General features: G+C 37.6%; 1 long non-coding RNA gene and 1 pseudogene across 2 annotated transcripts in view; both read left to right on the forward strand.

Annotated features, from left to right (window-relative positions):
- Positions 1-281: 281 nt before the first annotated feature.
- Positions 282-19,636, forward strand: part of LOC101139838 (uncharacterized) — a 30,050-nt gene continuing 10,695 nt past the window's right edge. Inside the window, exons 1-2 of one of the 2 annotated variants that reach the window (XR_010130207.1) lie at positions 282-320; positions 5,608-5,776. This is a non-coding gene — a long non-coding RNA (uncharacterized lncRNA). Of the gene's footprint in view, positions 321-891; positions 1,085-5,607; positions 5,777-19,636 lie in introns of those variants that run through there. The other variant, XR_010130208.1, reaches the window with a different exon arrangement.
- On the forward strand, positions 6,010-13,583 carry LOC134756405 (lupus La protein-like; annotated as a pseudogene).

Below are 19,636 nucleotides of genomic sequence, written 5' to 3' on the forward strand. Positions count from 1 at the left end.
TGCTTGCCTCAATCAAAAAGAAAAGAAAACCCCACTTTAAAGACTGAATTAAAAACTTCTATCCCCATTCCCTTTCTTTCCTTTTTTTTTTTTTTTTTTTGAGATAGGGTCTCTCTCTCATCCACCCAGGCTAAAGTGCAGTAGCGTGATCATGTCTCACGGCAGCCTCGACCTCCTGGGCTCACGTGATCCTCCCTGCTCAGACTCTGGAGCAGCTGGGACTACAGGCACAAGCCACCATGCCGGCACAAGCCACTCTTTCCATTTTTTAAAACTGCATTAGTTATCTACTTTCTAAACTCACTTTTAATTCTTAACAGGTAAGTGATTATCATGTAACTTATTTTTGTTCTCCAACTTTTCCAATCTGCACTGAACGTAGCAATCGTCTGTAATTGTCTACTTCTTCTGTATATGTTGGCAAAGGCTTAGGTTTCAATTTCCCTAGCCAAGGGGATTCTAATGACTTAGGACACCATTTGCTCTCTTGGTTATTTTGCTTAGGAAGGATAGGTACTTGCAGGGGCCAACGAAGGGCAAAGTAAAAATAACTATCCTGAACTACAGATACACAATTTAAACAGCATTCAAAATGTTCTTCTAAAAAAAAAAAAAAAAAAAAAAAAAAAAAAAGGAGTACACAGAATTTGGCCTGTCACAGAACAAAGAAAATACCAGCTTCAGGTGGACAGTACCCCAGTTCCGTTCTGACGGCTTCTTGGCAACTGTTAATATGTATCGAGCTTGAATGGATGGGTAGGAGGGAGGACCGGAGGGGAAACAGCAGAAGAATGGGGGCAGAAGAGGAGAGGGAGGGACGTGGAGGAGCCCAGGGATCCACACTGCTCAGCTGCTTCTGGGTTTACGGTGCAGCGCGAGCGCCATCATGTGCTCATCTCTGTAACTTCAGCGGAAGAAACGCGTTTTTCCCCGCCACTGCATTTGAGGAATGGGAAAACCAAAATCGTTCATCGGGCCTGAGAAACCTTGAGAAGCATATTACCCTACAGTTGTTTTTTCATCGAAAAGTTGAAGGATTTCTGACATCTCAATTAGTAACGCATCTGGAATGTTTGCTCTCCAGGTACCTATTATTTGTTCCTTCACTCATCAAATATTTATTGAACGCTATGTGCCAGACACATACAAGCAGGAGAAAGGCAGGCGTGGTGGTCTAGTGGGGCAGACAGACATGTGAACAAATGGCTACAGCAGTCTGATAAATATTCTAATGCAGGAATGAAAAGAACATCTGGAAGCTAAATGAGAGCATTTAATATTTGACAAAGACGTTCAGTGCTATAATCTAATTATTGTATTGAAAACCTGTGTTGATCCTATTACTTGTATCACTTGTTCATAACCTCTTTAAAATCTGGCTAAAATTATTAATTGGTTGATTGATTCAAATTATTTATTAAGAGCCAATTATGTGCCAGGTACTACTGCTGTATCACTATTACTTGTATCAATTTTGTCCATAATCTATTTAAAAATCTGGCCAAAATTATCAATTGATTCATTGATTCAAATTATTTATTGAGAGCCAGTTGTGTGGTAGGTACTACTGTTGGTGCCGAGGGATACAGATAAAGATGGGAAAAACAGAAAACATTTCTTCTTTTGTTAAGCTTAACTTCCATGTGTGGAAAGTGAACCATCAAGAAAAAAATGTTTTATGTCTGTCTTTGATACAAAAGCCATTTTCTTGTTTATTGCCTGTTTATCTATGTTATTATTTCCTACTTTCCATCTATAGCGTTTATTCCCCACTTTTTCTAAACAGTTGTTTCAAACTATTTCAGGTTACATTGAGAGTTTAAACAAGCATAGCTTTCTTAATGGCTTTGGAAAATTTACTTAACTTCCTATTGCTCAGAGGGGCACCAGGGTTTTAGTTAGTAGTGGAGCCATGAAGTGGGAATTTGGGAGGAGATTTCTAATCCTGGCCCTGTTACAGTTTCATTTGTCTGGTTTACCTCCCAATCTCAGCTTTTCCTGGCCACTTCAGGGTCATGCATATAATAAATATTAGGGCCAGGCGCAGTGGCTCATGACTGTAATCCCAGCACTTTGGGAGGCCGAGGTGGGCAGATCACGAGGTCAGGAGTTTGAGACCAGCCTGACCAGCCTCATGAAACCCTGTCTGGACTAAAAATACAAAAAATTAGCTCGGCATGGTGGCGCGCGCCTGTGATCCCAGCTGCTCAGGAGGCTGAGGCAGGAGAATTGCTTGAACCCGGCAGGCAGAGGTTTCAGTGAGCCGAGACTGTGCCATTGCACTCCAGCCTGGGCGACAGAGTGAGAATCTATCTCAAAAATAAATGAATAAATATGAACAATCTCTGATAATTTTAGACTCAAAACAGCAGGTAGTAGGAAGCTGGAAGAACACTTGTGTTCATACCCAGCCTCTAGGCCTCAGCGATCGCAGCGTTCAGGGAGAGCGGCAGCCTCCCTCCCTGAAGTCCCACGTGGAGATGGCCCTGCTCCAACAATGAGGCGCCAGAGCGGGAAAAAGGAACTCCTCTAATGACATAAAACAAGTGAAAATTTGTATGATTAGATGAGCTAACAAGCTTGAAAAAAAAATGTGATCTTAATGAGCAGAGCATATTTGTTAACAATGATTGGGAAAATAAACCTGCTTTATGGCTATGTTCTCAAAGCGTTGCGACTCTTCACTAAATCATCCTTGTCTCATCTTGTGTTAGGTTGTTCACTTCCATTGCTCACACGTGCTCAGCCCACACAGTTGGTGTTTATAATGGGGTCATATACTACCGCTAAAAAAATTCAGAAAGTTCTTCAATTCTGCTTTTGCCAAATCACTGTGGCCTATACGTCAAGGAAGAGGGACCTAGGAAGCCCAGAGTTTTCCATTACTTTCCCTACCAAATCAAACCACAACCCAACGCCCATGCTTGTAAGCATATGGGCTTCCGGTTCAGCTTCTTCGGAAGATTCTTTTCACTTCAACTGACATTTGCAGGGAGAATTATATTAAACGGAAGCTAATAAGACCATGTGTTACTTCATATAAAATATAATTGTAAATACAATCCTTGGCAACTAGTTATTTTACCTCCAGGTGTCTCGAGTGTTAAGCACCAAACTATCTTTATTTTCTTTATGAATTTATAGGAAAATGTCTTTATGGTCACAGTACCATTTTGAGAGAAAAGAAAAAATCTTTCTTTAAAACAAACAATTCTTGTGGTCAATAATTGAAATTATTCTCTGCCTAAATTGCTCTATATTTACATGACCTAAAAAAATTAGAACTTATGTAAACATGATGACAAAATCAAAATATTATTTTCTGCCAGGCACGGTGGCTCATGCCTGTAATCCCAGCACTTTGGGAGGCTGAGGTGGGAGGATTGCCTGAGGTCAGGAATTCAAGACCAGCCTGGCCAACATAGTGAAACCCTGACTCTAATAAAAATACAAAAATTAGCGGAGCGTGGTGGTGGGAACCTGTAATCCCAGCTACTTGGGAGGCTGAGGCAAGGAGACTGGCTTGAACCTGGGAGGCAGAGGTTGCAGTGAGCCGAGATTGCGCCACTCCACTCCAGCCTGGGCAACAGTGTGAGACTCCAACTCAAAAAAAAAAAAAAAAAGAAAAAGAAAACTGAGTCACAGAAAAGATAAGTAACTTTCACAGAGTCATACAGAGAGTAAGTTGTGGAGGCAGGACAGTCCTCTACGATCTTCATCTCCCTTCAGCTTTGGCTGTCTGCAGAATGTGTCTTCCTGATTAACCCACCAGCTACTCAAACTTAACTTGTTCCAGATGGAACTGAGAATCTGCTCTCATTCACCTGCTGCCTTCACCCTTAACTTTGACTGCTTTCCCCCTCTTTCCAATTCTGATATTTTGATAACAATATTATCATGCTTGATTTTTTTTTTTTTTTTTTTGAGACGGAGTCTCTGTCGCCCAGGCTGGAGTGCAGCCTCCCGAGTAGCTGGGACTATAGGCGCCCACCACCACGCCCAGCTAATTTTTTTTTTTTTTTTTTTTAAGTAGAGACGGGGTTTCACCGTGTTAGCCAGGATGGTCACGATCTGCTGACCTCGTGATCCGCCCGCCTCGGCCCGCCAAAGTGCTGGGATTACAGGTGTGAGCCTCCGCGCCCGGCCAGTGCTTGACTTTTCTTTACCTGTGAGTGCTTGCTATAAACTTGGCCCTGCCTGTTTCCATATTCTAGCAGTGAAACAGCTTGAGTCTCTCTCTCCTCTTTCCTTTTCCCACTGTTGTCTCTTAGACACTGCTCCACTGTCTCCCTTCTCCAGTTAATTCTAAACTACGCTGGTACCCAACAAAGCTTACAAAAATATACTGCTAATCTTCCCATGCCCTACTAAGAAAGCTTTAGTAGCTTCCTTATAAAATGAGTAATAAACTCCTAAAGTTTTCACTCTAGGCTATTCATATCATAACCAAAATTTTGTTTCAATCCTTATTGTCATTTCATCCGCTGTCCTTGCCTGTCCTCAGTTTGCTTGTTACAATGTTATTTACTTTTTTGTTGTTATTTCTGATTTATCACCTTAATACCAACCCACTGCTTCCAACTCAATATTTAGTATCTTTCCCATGTTCCAGATATCTGGCAATTTCTCTTGTTTGGCAAATTCTTCTTTAGTAATCTTTCATATCTTCCCTTGGCTGTTCATTTCCTTTGCTGTTGTTGAGGTTCAAGCATTCTTGCCTAGGCTAGAGCAATACTTTCCCAACTACTCTGTGTTTTCTTTCCTTCATTAACTTTACTCAGCATTATCACTGTCAGGGTAACACTATCAAAACAGACACTTTTACCCTGTATGTTTCCTGTACGAAAATTAAAATGACTTCTTATTTATTATAGATCAAACTCTAAACAGGCCAACATATTGCACAACTACAGGAGGCTCCATTCAGGTTTTATTCTATTGGAGTCTTCAAACTTCTTAGTTTGCCATGAACAGCATTTTGCAAACCAGTAGTAGAGATGTTATTAGAGTACAACTGGCCTCTCCTCCCCAATGACTCCCAACACAGACATATACAACTAACCCCAAAAAACAGCCATCATGTTCAGGCACGTCAGAGAAGCATTGAGTTGAATAGGTTCTCCTTACTGTGGACTTTCAAGCATCTCTAATTTGCTAATGTGTATTATGTATCTCCACATGGGAAATTTATGGAAAAGGTTCTTTTTTTCTTGATCACTTTTAGACATGTCCCAGGATGCCAGAGTTCTACAATCTAGACTTGAGGAAATCCTGCCCTGCACATTCTCTGCCCAGCCATTGTCCCAGCTCAATTTCTGATGAGCTTTCTGATGCCAGCTCATTAAAAAGGTCTTCCCTCACCATCTTGGTTGAAGTGGCTATTCCTCCCTGTGCCGTCATCCTGTTTTATTTTCCTATAATGCTTATGACAATTTGACGTGATAATTTTTTTTCCCATTACATGTTTGTTGCTTTTTTACTCTATAATATTAAATCTAAAGGACCTGACATTCTATCTTGCTTTTTTTTTTACTATCTCTCCACCTATGAAAGTATCTGATTCACTAAATATATTTTATTTTTATTTATTTACTTATCTGTTTTAAGGAATAGATGTACCCACCAAAAGCCTTGCTTGCAGCCACCTCCACGTCTCTCAACATGCCTGAGTGCAGGGCTTATGTTACAAGGAATTCTCAAAGCTGTGTTATCAAAGCTGTGAAATCAAAGTCTCTACCCCTCTGAAGTTTACCCGGATGGCCTGACTCATCCCAGAGTAAGTTCTTATTCTATTGCACTTCTATTAATATAGTATTAGTATCTGAACTCAATTTATTTTGAATAATTAATATTTTTAAAAATAGAAATGCTACCTTATTTACCCAACTATAATGTATCTGTCTTGTGGCCAGGAATGGTGTCATACTTTGATATTTTTGAGGATCTAGTAGAGAGGGCTTCTCTTAAGGTAGGTAAACAATAGATATTCCCCCTCTACTACCTCTAAGGATGCAGCGTGATGCTTACATGTGGAGTCTCCATTCCAATAGGAGGAATAACCCAGACATTTCTGGAAGGAGGTAGATAGTAGGTTGCGTAGCAGGAGAATCTCAGAGACTTGCTTCCGGCTGTCTCATACACACCATTTCCTGGATATTACAGATATTTTCTAAGTCTCCCCTGTAAGCTATGTGGATCAGAAATTGGGGGAAAAGTCTCCTTCGGGCCTACAGTTTTGAAAAGGAATTAGAAGAGTCTGATCAGTCATGAACAGAGGAAATACAGACCTTTCAAGGGAGCAAAGGAAAATTTGCCTCTTCTCAGTTTGCAGAAAGATATTTCATACTTACATGGAAACTTTAAAAAATGTATGTACTATACTGTTTAAGGGACATGTTCCTTTGCAAAATGCTTAATTTACATTATTTCAAGGTGTTTCTACACATGCCATTTTATTTCAATATGTAAATAAGACAGATGGAAAATACAGAAGACATTAAATATACTCAGTAGTATCTCTGATGGCCAAGAAGTTTAACAACTCAAATAAAATACACATTGTGGATTGTACTTGGTGGAGATGCTATACATTCTCCCCTTTAAAATCCTTTATTGCTTTAAAAGAAGTAGCTATAATTGCAAGGAGTGGGGGTGAAAAGGTATAATGAAGGAGTTAGGAAAAGAGGGGAGTTTAGAATAAAATAATAGACTATGAATGAAAATGCTTGTGTCATGTATACATTTGTCTTAAATTCAACACAGACAGCAGAACCTCTCCAGCGTGAGGGCTTTGGGTTGAGATGATACTTCCTGTAGGAAATCGATAGCCATGTGCATTTTAATGTAAGTCACTTAAACATTAATCCATCTTCAAAATCACCATAGGCATTCCATTTCTTACTTTTGTTTCGAAACGAGATGTTCTTTGCCGAGACAGGTTGAAGCATTTGGTTTCCACCCAAATGATGTGGATTGAGACCATCTGGAGAATCTACCATGGCTTTTTTTTTTTTTTCTTTTTTAATGGAAAGCCTGGATGTTTTAGTGATTTATAACTTCCGTGTATTTTAACACACTATCTAATTTTTTCCCCTGGTAGAATTTTATTTCATTTGGAACATTCATGTGCTGACGTAATATGCCACATGTGAAACTTTTCTAATGATAAAATCCAGTATATGTGCTGCATGTCAAGTCAGGTAGCTGGAGGGGCGTGATTTGAAGCTGACTTGGCTCCACCTGAGAGTCTGGATCCTCTGGAACATACTCAGGGTGCTAGCTTCAACCTGTCTCAGACATTTCTATCTGGGCCTAGCCTGGGACCTTAAGATTAAGGCAACACATTTATCTGCATGTCAATAAATTAGCCCTCCCACAGGAGGGTTCTGCAGGCTCTCTTGCTTTGAGATGCTCTGTATAAAAAAGGGTTGGATTATCAAGTACATGTGAGGAATCGCAGAACTCCAAATGCCCACTCTAGAATTCACAAGGCGTGTAAGCATAACACAGCTTTGAGAATTCCTGGAGAGCCACGGAATTTGGGTCTGTTCTGTTCCCTTGGTTTTACTGACCTCATCTCCTTCATCTCTTCGCCATTGCTCCGGTCGCACTGACTTTCTTGGGATCCTCAGACATAGGAGGCTCTCTCTTCGGACATGTTCTTTTCTCAGCTTGAAGCACTCCCCCTTCCGTCCTGGATAGAGACATAGGTCCCTCTCCCACCTCCTGAAGTCTTTTCTCAAGTGTCATCTTCTCAGGGAGAGGTTCCCTGATTACCTTACATAGACTTGCAAACGACCCCCTCCCCGCTCTCCCTGTTGACATTTGCAGTTTTATTTTTCTCAAACACAATTATCACCATTGCTGCAAAAATGCTGCATTCACACAGAACCTCAAATCCCATGGTGTGCAACAGTAAACGTTTATTTATCTCCAAGTGTGCAGTGCTTGTCTGATCCGTCCTGTGTCTGTGGCCAACTGTGGGTCTCTAGGCAGCTCCACTGATGTGGGCTAGGCTCGTTTCCAGGTCTGTGGCTCCCCTGGCTGCTGGCTAATCTAGGCAGGGCCCAGTGAGGTGGGAGTCTTGCCTCTGTGGCATGTGCCTCTCAACCATCAGCAAACTAGCAAGGTGCCCCATTGGCTAAAGCAGGTGGCATGGCCAAATGCAGAATCAGAATTCAGGCATGGTGACATGACACAGCCAAGGTGGGGATACAGAAAGAAGCGAACAATTTGGTCAATTTCTACAAACTACAGTTCATATAATAATGTTTACTTTTTTAACAAATTAGTTTGTTTCCCTCTACCAGAATGTAAGCTCCATGAGGACAGAAGTTTTATTAACTTTGTTAATCACTATATCATCTTCCCCAGAACAGTAGTATCCAGTGTGTACTAAGTATCCAATAAATATTTATTGAGTGAATACATTACTACATAAAAATAATCCCGTTTAACTTTAACATAGGATTATTTTTTAGTTTTTGTGATTTGAATTTCCCTCTCTCTCTCTCTCTGTCTCTGTCTCTCTCTAGGGGTCGCACTTTGTTGCCCAGGCTGGTCTTGAACTCCTGAGCTCAAGTGATCCTCCTGCCTCAGCCTCCTCAAGTGCTGGGATTACAGGTGTGAGCCACTGTACCTGGCCTGAATCTCTTTTAAAAATAATTTTAATTTTAGATTCATGGGTATATGTGCAGATTTGTTACAAGGTATAATATATTGCCAGATGCTGATCTTTGAGCTTTTACTGATCCTGTCACCCAGATAGTGAACATAGTAACCAATAGGGAGATTTTCAGTCCTTGTCCTTCTCCCTCCCCACTCTAGCAGTCCGCAGTGTCTATCATTCCCATCTTTGTGTGTACTCAGGAATTAGCTCCCATTGTAAGTGAGAACATACTATATTTGATTTTCTGTTTCTATGTTAATTTACCTAGGACAATGGCCTCTAGCAGCATCCATGTTGCTGCAAAGGATATGATTTCATCCTTTTTTATGGCTGTGTAGTATTCCATGGGGGTATATGTACCACATTTTCTTTATCCAATCCACCATTGATGGGTGCCTAGGTTGATTTCATGTCTTTGCTATTGTCAATAGTGCTCCAATGAACATATGAGTGCAGGTGTCTTTTTGGTAGAACAATTTATTTTCCTTTGGGTTTATATGTAGTAATAGAATTGCTGGGTCAAATGGTAGTTCAATTTTTTTTTTTTTGAGAAATCTCCAAACTGCTTTCCACAGGGACTGAAATAATTTTACATTCTCACCAACAGTGAGAATTTTGGAATAATTCTCTAACTCTGTGAAAAATGATGTTGGCAATTTGATAGGAATAGCATTGAGTCTCTAGATTGCTTTGGACAGATGGACATTTTAGCAATATTGATTCTTCCAATTCATTAGTGAGGAATGCTTTTGCATTTGTTTATGTCATCTATGATTTCTTTCAGCAGTAACAAAGTATTTTCAAGTGTGTTTTTCAATTCGTCTCCTTTTTAGAGGAAAGCCAATAGAATATCACTTTAAACCAGAGAATATTCAGGTATCTCTTGCCTTTCTCACTGAAAATGTAACCTCCAGGAATTAAAGAAAAATCTATCAGAATTTATTTTTGCCTCATTTCATTCATCTAAGATTTGGTAAATGCCTTTTATGTATCAGGTTATGTACCAGTGCTAGTAAAAATGGAAAACAAGCATACAGCGTGCTTCTGAGAAATCTCAGTTAAGTCCATAAAGCAAAACTCTGAACAATAGAATATGCTTTGTTATAATGTTATTAGAACAGTTCCCACGAACACAAAAGAAGTGTTCAAACATGCCATTAGATATTAGATAGAGCATTCTAACTTGACCTCCATGTTTACTTAGACTGATAGAGTCACTCTTCTATAATGGCAAAAACTGCAATTACTTTTGCACCAACCTAACAATAGAACATTTCTGTTCACACAATTTAGTATCTCCAACCAACCACACTTTCATCCTTATCTTCTGTTCTTCCCAAATTCTATCCATCCTTCAAGTCTGACCAGAAATGGAACAATCTCTGACCAAGTTTGCTTATTGACCTTTTCCCTAAACTAATTTGAACCCAGCATTTATTCTATATATTATATTAATGTATAATTCCTGGAAACACCTATTTCACTGTTTTTTATAGGCTGTTTAACTTTCCTAATGTTTACCTTTTCACATGTGGATGTCATCTTTTCAAAGAGCTTTTCAAAAAAGAGCCATTTTGGCAGGGTGCGATGGCTCACACCTGTAATCCCAGCACTTTGGGAGGCTGAGGCAGGCAGATCACCTGAGGTCAGAAGTTCGAAACCAGCATGACCAACATGGTGAAACCCCATCTCTACTAGAAATACAAAAATTAGCTGGGGGCGGTGGTGTGTGCCCAGCTACTCAGGAGGCTGAGGCAGGAGAATCGCTTGAACTTGGGAGGCAGAGGTTGCAGTGAGCCCTGATCGCACCACTGCACTCCAGCCTGGGTGACATATCGAGACTCCATCTCAAAACAACAACAACAACCCAGCCACCTTTGGAACACATATTTTGTCTCTTTCTAGAATTGCAAAGAATAATGCTTGCCTAATTGGTACTCAGATAATCAGATGCATATAATGAAATTGGAAACATTTAATCTCCATTGATCACCCAGTGTGATCAGATCTGATAATGCACATGTTTACCTATTGGCTGGAGGTATAGAAATATTTCTACTTAGGACTGGTGTTTATCTACAAACCTTAACTATATTGGAAACCAGCGACTACTTTATATAAAGCTACAAATGCAAGTCAATATTTTTAACAGGTTAAACAAAAACTGACAAATTTTCAGATGGTTTGGAAATAAATAACAGAAAATTTTTAACTGCCAAACTCTAAATGTACCGAAAATAAACAGATTTCTCAATTGGCAAAGAAGATGTTGAAAAACGGAATAAAGAAAAAGCTAAGACATGTTACCTGCTGTTCTGTGGCTCCAGGGCAGAGCAGTGGAGCATTCATTATCTTCAATTAGTTTTGCAATTTTTGCACACCTGTGTATCCTACTCATCAACCCCATTAAATTGTCTTTTAGGAGTAAATTTTGCTTAACATGACACTCAATGTGTGGGAAACCCCCCAAGTAACAAGACCAACAGGTCAGTTTATTTAACTCAAGAAGAATTGGAATCCTACATTTGACTTGGATGTCTTCAAAAAAGGCCAAAAGATGCTCATCAAATATTCCAAATATATACTGATAAAAACAATGCTACAAGTCATAAATGTGATGATAAGAAAAGGACGATTGTTAGTTTACTCACAGTCATAGCAATTAAATCATAATAGTCCATTTAGGCCCTATTAAATAAAGACTGTGTCTCAGTCAATACATTCAAAGACAGGTATTAGGATAGTGCCATTCCCAACTCCTTTTTCTCTAGTTCTATATTATCTAAGTAACTTCTTACACTCATTCATGACTCTGTCCTTTATGGAGGGGACGCTTTGTTCAGCTGACTAACTGATTGCTTTATGAACTTGCTTCCAATTTTAAATGAATATTTGGTTAACGGTCTTACTGGCATTTGAGTGGCATGAGTCATGTGTGTTTAAGCCTTATTCTCCTGAAATGAGATGACTGTGGAGATATTACACCTGCATAATTGAGAAAACTTCCACTGGACTTAGAGTGATCTTACAAAGATACCCATCATAGGCAAGACCTGAGATAATTTCTTTACCTCAAGAACTGGTATCAGCTACAAACATAAGCAAATATACACATATGCTAGAGCAAATATCATTTAAAAAGAAAAAGGTGCTATTTTTGCCAAATTCTATTAAACTTGAATCTCATTCATTTTCATATTTCCTCCCTTCTTTTGCCTTTTATGCAGATATTATAAAGGAAAATACTAAATATTTGATTACATTAAAATCTTTCCATTTTAAGAGATTATAAGTAAAACAAAAGTAAGCATTAGGAAGACATTTTCAACATAAAGAAATTATATGGATGACTAAGAAAAAGAGATCATTCTTTCCTCCCTTCCCCAACCTCGACCTGGCCTTCCTAGGGTAAAAGACAGGTTCATAAAATCAGAAATGCAAATTTCATTTTACTTTATTAAAATATTTTTTCCAGTTTCATTGAGGTACAATTCATCAACAAAAATTGTATGCATTGAAGGTGTATAACATGATTATTTGACATATGTATGCATTGCAAAATGGTGACTACAATCAAGTTAACTGACATACTGTTACCTCACATAGTTACCATTTTTTCTGTGTGTGGTAAGAACACTTAAGAGCTACTGGGGGAAGTCAAGATGTTACTGTTGTTGTTTGTGAGCTTGTGGCTTGACTCTGCAGGACTGGGATTTTAAAGAATGCCACAGTGGCTGAAAATGCTGGTCTGAAGGCCAAAATCTGTCATCAAATTGAGTATTAATTTGGAGACTTCAATTTGCTGTGGGACAAATTTTTAAAGGAACAGGTCAAACTAAATGAAGGGTGGGTACCTTTGGAGATATTGATAAAATTCAACAGGTTAAACCATCTCACAACAGACTTTAATGTAATTGTGGAAGCACTGAGGACATCCAAGGCAGAACTCATGGAAATCAGTGAAGATAAAACTAAAACCAGAATGTCTCCCAGTAAACCCCTCCTTGAAGTGACCGATGGGTATAAAAATGATGTAAAAAACATCTATTTGTATCAAAGGCTTCCCAACTGATGCAACTGTTGATGACATAAAGGAATGATTAGAAGATAGAGGTCAAGTACAAAATATACCGATGAGAAGAACATTGCATAAAGCAGTTAAAGGATCAGTGTTTGCTGTGTTTCATAACATTAAATCTGCTAAAAAGTTTGTAGAGACCCCTGGCCAGAAGTACAAAGACACAGCCTACTAATACTTTTCAAAGAATATTACTTTGCTGAAAAAAGTGAAGAAAGCAGACAAAATAATATGGAGGATAAATTAAGAGCTAAAGAAGAGCAAGAAGAAAAATAAAAGCTACATGATGCTGAAATGAAATCTCTAGAGAAAAAAGACTGGATGCTTGCTGAAATTTTTGGGTGACTTAGATGAGCAGACCTGTAGAGAAGGTTCACACATCCTTTTCTCAAATCACGGTGAACTAAAATGGACAGACGTTGTCAGAGGTGCAAAAGAGGGAATAATTCGATTTAAAGAAAAAGTCGAGGAAGCATTGGGTAAAGCCAAAGATGCGAATAATGGTAATCTACAATTAACAAAGAAGTGACTTGAGAAGTACTAGAAGGACAGGTGGAAAAAGAAGCATTGAAAAAATCATGAAAGACCAACACGAACCCCTAAACAAATGGAAGTCAAAAGGTCGCAGATTTAAAAGGAAAGGTTAATAAAGCTGCCTCGCCTGAGTTTGTTAAAGGAAAAGTACAGCTTCAGGGTAAGAAAATGAAATTTGTTAGTGATGATGAACATGATGAAAATGGTGCAACTGGACCAGTGAAAAGAGCAAGAGAAGAAACAGACAAAGAAGAATCTGCATCAAAACAACAGAAAACAGAAAATGATGCTAGAGACCAATAGCTTAGTAAACAAATTTTAAATCCATTTTAAGTAGTTTTTAAGCTGCTTTTGGTTTGGGGGGCTTTTAAAATGAAAACCAAATTAGATCTACTTCAGTGTCCACCTGTGAGAAAGGAAAAGCTTTTTGTTGTTTAGCTTGTCTTTTTTTGTTATCCAAATGAGGATTCTTTTGAATGTATAGTTCTGTTTGTGTTATTTCAGATGATTCAAATATCAAAGGAAGATGCATCCACTAAATTACATTTGTAATATGAGAATATATTTGTACAAACCTAATAAAATATATACTATATAAAAAGAAAAAAGTCTATTCTCTTAGAAAATTTCAAATATACAATGCAATATTATTAACTCTTGTCCCCATGCTATCTGTTAGATCCCCAAAACCTATCACTCCTGTAATTGCAACTTTGTACCTTTTGACTAACATGTCATTTCCACTGCCCCCCCGCCAGCCTCTGGTAACTACCCTTCTACTCTCTGCTACAGTGAGTTTGACTTTTAAAAATTCCACATGTAAGTGACATCATGCAGTAGTTTTCTTTCTGTGTCTGGCTTATTTCACTTAGTATAATCCATATTGTTGGAAATGGCAGCATTTTCTTGTTTTTTTATGGCTGAATAATATTCCATTGTGTATGTGTGTGTGTGTGTGTGTGTGTACTATATTTTATATGCGTCCATCTATTGATGGACATGCAGGCTGTTTTCATATCTTGGCTACTGTTATTAATGCTGCAATGAACATGGGGGTGCTGAGTGACCAGGACAGCTGTCATCCATTGAAAGCTAACTAACTACTCTAAAATTAACTTTTGTACTTTATGGGAGCAAAAGAATGTCCTGGGAAAATTTGAGAGGAATTAAACAAAAAGGATGGAAGCATTTTAAGTAAGAAGCTTATGAGTCTCTTGGGAAAACAATATTTTAAAAAGTCCAAACTGTAAAATAGCAGACAAAAACATACATAAAATGTTAAGAGGAAATGCCATAAACATTTTTTACTTAATTACTGGTTCCATATCTGTCAGATTAACGCCCTTCCGTCACCCTGCCGTATACCGCTTTGAAAATGAGGACAGGGATGAGCGAAGCAGCAGACATAAATCAGAGATATTTTCTTCAAGGTTTAGGAGAAAATGTTTTCTCTAAAGCCAAATATCTATAATCTCTGCTTTGATTACAAATAAAAAAGCAATTTTTTCAAAAAGTCACTTTGCTGATAAACCCACTCTTTATTTCTTTTTAAAACACATGATTAAAAATCCCTTTTAAATGACAGTCTACAAGGAATGTTGAAATGTCTTGGAATATCTAAATACTTCCAGCTGCTTCCTCAAGTTTAAAATATTTTCTTAAAGGGGATTTCCAGCCTGTTGGCAGCAACAAGATAGAACTTCTCTGTTTTTTTCCTTTGTTTCTGTTTCAATTTTTGGATTTCACGATTTGCTTAAGAGAGACAATAAAATGCATTCATTTAGAAATTTATATTACTTCTTAATTGCTTACTAAAAGTATATTTTACATTAGTTTGAAGTTGTTCAAGTTAGTGGAGAATGATACATTAAGATAACAGCATTCCTGAAAAGCTTTATGACATTGGTTGTGGCAATGATTATTGGATATGACACTAAAAGCACTGACAACAAAGGCAAAAATAAGCAAGTGGGACCACATCAAACTAAAACTTCACAGCAAAGGAAACAATCAGGAGTTGATAAGGCAACCTGTGGAAAGGGAGAATAGATTTGCAAACCATAGATATAATGAAAGATTAATATCCAAGCTATATAAGGAATTCCTACAACTTAATAGCAAAAACCCTAATAACGCAATTTAAAAATGAGCAAATTACTTGAATAGACATTTTTCCAAAGGAGACATACAAATGGCCAGGCATATGAAAAAGCACTCAACATCACTAATGATCAGGAAAATGCAAATCAAACCTCAGTGAGAAGTTACCTCACATCTGTTTCTATGCCCATTTTATGTATTTATAAGTATGTATATATAAAGATAAATGTTGGTAAAAATGTGGAGAAGTTGGAACCATTGTGCATTGTTGGTAGGAGTGTAAAGTAGTGCAGCTGCTATGGATAACAATATGGAGGTTCCTCAAAAATTTAAAAATAGAACTACCATATGATCCAGAAATTTCTCTTCTGGGTATTTAACCAAAAAAATGAGATCAGAACATTGAAGAGATATTTGAACTCCCATGTTCATTGCAGCATTATGAGCAATAGCCAAGATATGAAATAACCTAAGCATTTATTGACAGATGAATGGATAAAGAAAATGTGACATGAGCACACAGTGGAATATTTTTCAGTCTCAAAAAGGAAGGAAATCTTGCAATATGCAGCAACATGGATAAACCTGGAGAATGCTATGCTAAGTGAAATAAACCAGTCACAGAAGGACAAATGCTGCATGATTCCACTTATATGAGATATCTAAAATGAACAAACTTATAGAAGGAGAGAGTAGAATAGTATATGCCAGGCACTAGTGAGTGTGGGAAAAGGGGAGTTGCCATTCAATGGAGTTAGAGTTTCCATTATGCAAGATGAGTAAGTTCTAGAGAGTCCCTCTACATCATTGTGTCTACAGTTAACAATACTGTATTGTATGCTTAAAAGTGAGTTAAAAGGGCAGATTTCATGTTAAATGTTCTTAGTACAATAAAAAATGACAAATGTTACAGTTTAGTTTACAAATGTATAAAATCTTCTTTAGGATATAATATTGGTGAAATAATTTAGTTTGCAATTACAATTATCTACATACTATGCAAATCTCTCAGAGAATATTATTTGACAAGTCTTACAAAATGCAGTTCGTTTTGATGTTACATATGAAATTCTTACATCTTACCTTTTACCAAAAATGTAAAAAAGTCTGATGGAACGTATCTGAAAATTCTAAAAAAAGACACAACTTTTCTCTGCTGAAGTTTAGAAAATTAGAACTAGAAGGAATGTATAGTATTTTGCCAAAAGATGTCATATATAGAGTTAGAGATTAAACTAGGGTAAGAAACAATCGGGTGTCTTGCTCTGAGCTCATTAGAGTATACAAGTTTTAAACTTGTTGCCCATCAAAGGAAGATTTCTGGAGGTAAAGCATAGAAAGCAAAGAGATGGTGTGACTCAGTAAATTTCCTTTAATCCAGGTCCTAAAACCCTGATTAGCAAACATGAAGACTAAAGTTAATATTACATACCAAAGATTAAGAAAGTATTTCTCCTATGCCTCCCCCATAGTAGAGGTACCAGTTGTATCTCCTCCACCATATATTCTCTCTTAATAGAGAATCAGCAAAATCTTGGGCTCTTTCTTTTGACAGAAGCTGCCTTATGTGAGCAATCCACACTGGACATAGAGTGGGCCAGTTAGATTGTCTCACTCACAAATTCCAGAATAAAGCCATGGAAAGAATGAATCAATAATCTGTGGAGAATTGAAGTGGAAAATTCTTAATTCTCCAAGATTAAGGATGCCATTTTAGATTGGTTTTGATGGTGAGCAAAGAAGTCAGTCCACGGAAGAAGAAATAACCCAGGAAAAGTAGAGATAAGAGATGTCACAACTGGAGAGACAGAAAATTACTGCCCTCAAGATATTATTTTTCAAATCAACAAAGGTTTACTGGGTACTTCAGGACTGTGCTCCAAGCTGGGCAAGAGTTGGGATATGTGGTAGGCTGATAATAGATCCCAAAGATCTGTCCATGTTCTAATTCCTGGAACCTGTACATACAATCTTATTTGGAAAAAAGCTCTTTGTAGATTTGATGAAGATTTTGAGATGAAGAGATTATCCAGGTAAACCCTAAATGCCATCACAAGTGTCCTCATAAAAGAGAGGCAGAGGGAAATTAGACACACTCAGAAAAGGAGGAAGCAATGTGACCATAGAGGCAGAGACTGGAGTGATGTGCCTTCAAGCCAAGGAAGCTGACAGCCACCAGAAGCCGCAGGGACAGATTCTCTCCTAGAGACTCCAGAGAAGGTGTGACTCTGATGACATTGATTTTGGCTCAATGATTTCAGACTTCTGGACTTGAAGAGAATAAATTAGAACTTGGAGAGATTAAATTTCTGTTGGTTTAAGCCACTAACTTTGTGGTAATCTGTTACTACAAAGCTATGGGAAGCTAATGTAGAGTTTTTGGCAGCATTAAATAAAAGATATGTTCTGTTCTCAAGGAGTTTAGAATCAATGAGGTTAGAAAAACAGCACTCAATTAACCTAAAAAAAGTAATTCTTTATTAGAGGGGTTAGTTGACAAAGGGCTATGACAAAAGAACAAACATGCAATTACTTCTAGTGAATTCTAAGACATTATGATAGAGATGACATTAATACTGGGCCCTGAAGCCAAATACAGTTCGTTTGAACTAAGAATATTTTAAAATTTCAGTGACAAAACCCATAAGTGCATGATCAGTACATTATAACTTCTCTCCTACTCAAATGAAACTAGTGTATAGTGTATGTATAAAAAACAGAGATCAAAATTGAAAGGAAATATCCTTTGTAAGATGCTAGGCAGGTCTATGAGTAATGATCACTATGTCCAGTTATAAAAGCATGGCTGTCTATCAAACCTTCGCATTAAAAAATTCTCAAAATGTATAGAACAGATTAAAAAATCACATTTTTTTCCAATTTGATTTAAATTTTAGTTTCCTTTCCCCCTAAAGTTGTGAAAATGCACATTTGACATTATTAAACCTGAAACTGACTTTTCCTACCCTATCTAACTTTTGGATTATTTCAATATTTTTTATGGCTATTTAAGTTTTCTTTACAGGAAAGGAGAAAGGGCTATATATTTACTGAAAAATAAAATCAAATGAGAATGACCACATTTGTGGAGGAGGAATCAAATTCAGATTAATAATAAGTTAAGAAGCATTACTTTCTAATCTTCAGGCTGAGGGACTCCTGTTTTGTTGAAATGCTGGGACTGAAAATTCTGTAATGGCGAATTCACAAAGAGTTATGAGCACGGAGTGCTGCCTTCCTGCCACCTTCCAGGGCTGCTTTCTGGTCATATCTGTCAGCTCAGTTCCTAGTATATTAAGCTGATCCTTTTCAGAAAGGATTTAACAAGTAATATGCTTAGCTTAAATAGTGCCAACATAGCATTGCACACGGAAATTCCCAGCAATTCTGAGACAAATTTGGGTTGGGTAAGATAAAAAGATATAAGTCAAAATTCCTCAGAAACTATTACCAAGAAAAAATACCACTGCTCCAAAACAAAAAGAAAACAAAGCACATTAGCTCTGGTAGACACCATGATGCTTACCAATATCCAGTTCTCTTTTCTTCTGGGGCTTAGGGGAAACTACCCCTCTTAGCACCCTTGCAGTTGTGTGTGGCCTTTGACTAGTTTTTGTGCATGAAATGTGAACAGAAACATCTCTGTGAGATTTTCCAGTATTCTCACTCTTCCACTAAAAGGTGTTCTGAAACTACATTTTCCATAGTGAAGCTTCCATCAGTTGGAGATTGTGTGGAGTAGGGCAAAATACAATGTATTGGACACTCAGAGTTAACAATAAATGTAACTTCATTGTATTAAGACCCTTAGATATCACAGTTAAATTGTTACTGCAATATAACCTAGGTTATTCTAAGGAACATACCAGTTAACCAAAAGAAATAGACACAAAAATTATATGTAAAACAAACCAGAAAGAAATTCGTTTGAGTTTAGTGTGACTGCATATTTTTTCTGTTTTAGGTTTGAACGTATATACACACTACTTTTATGAATGAAAAAATTATACTCTAAAAAGAGATTATCTATAAAATCCTCCTGAGTTTAAAGTGAAAACAACCACTTTTTATTCTTAGATATTTGCGTTCCCTCTTCCAGTCATAATCCTGGATGTTTACAAATAGAATAAACTCTAAAGGTAAGCTGGTTTTTATCCATCATAAAATTTTAGATTTCCTATTGGTGGCTTCCTCCATGTAGTTCCTTACTTTATTCCTTCTTTTCTTCAATCTTATGTTATTTCCCAGCACGTTGA

This window comes from Gorilla gorilla, chromosome 13, assembly GCF_029281585.2.
Source record: "Gorilla gorilla gorilla isolate KB3781 chromosome 13, NHGRI_mGorGor1-v2.1_pri, whole genome shotgun sequence".
Lineage (NCBI taxonomy): Eukaryota > Metazoa > Chordata > Mammalia > Primates > Hominidae > Gorilla > Gorilla gorilla.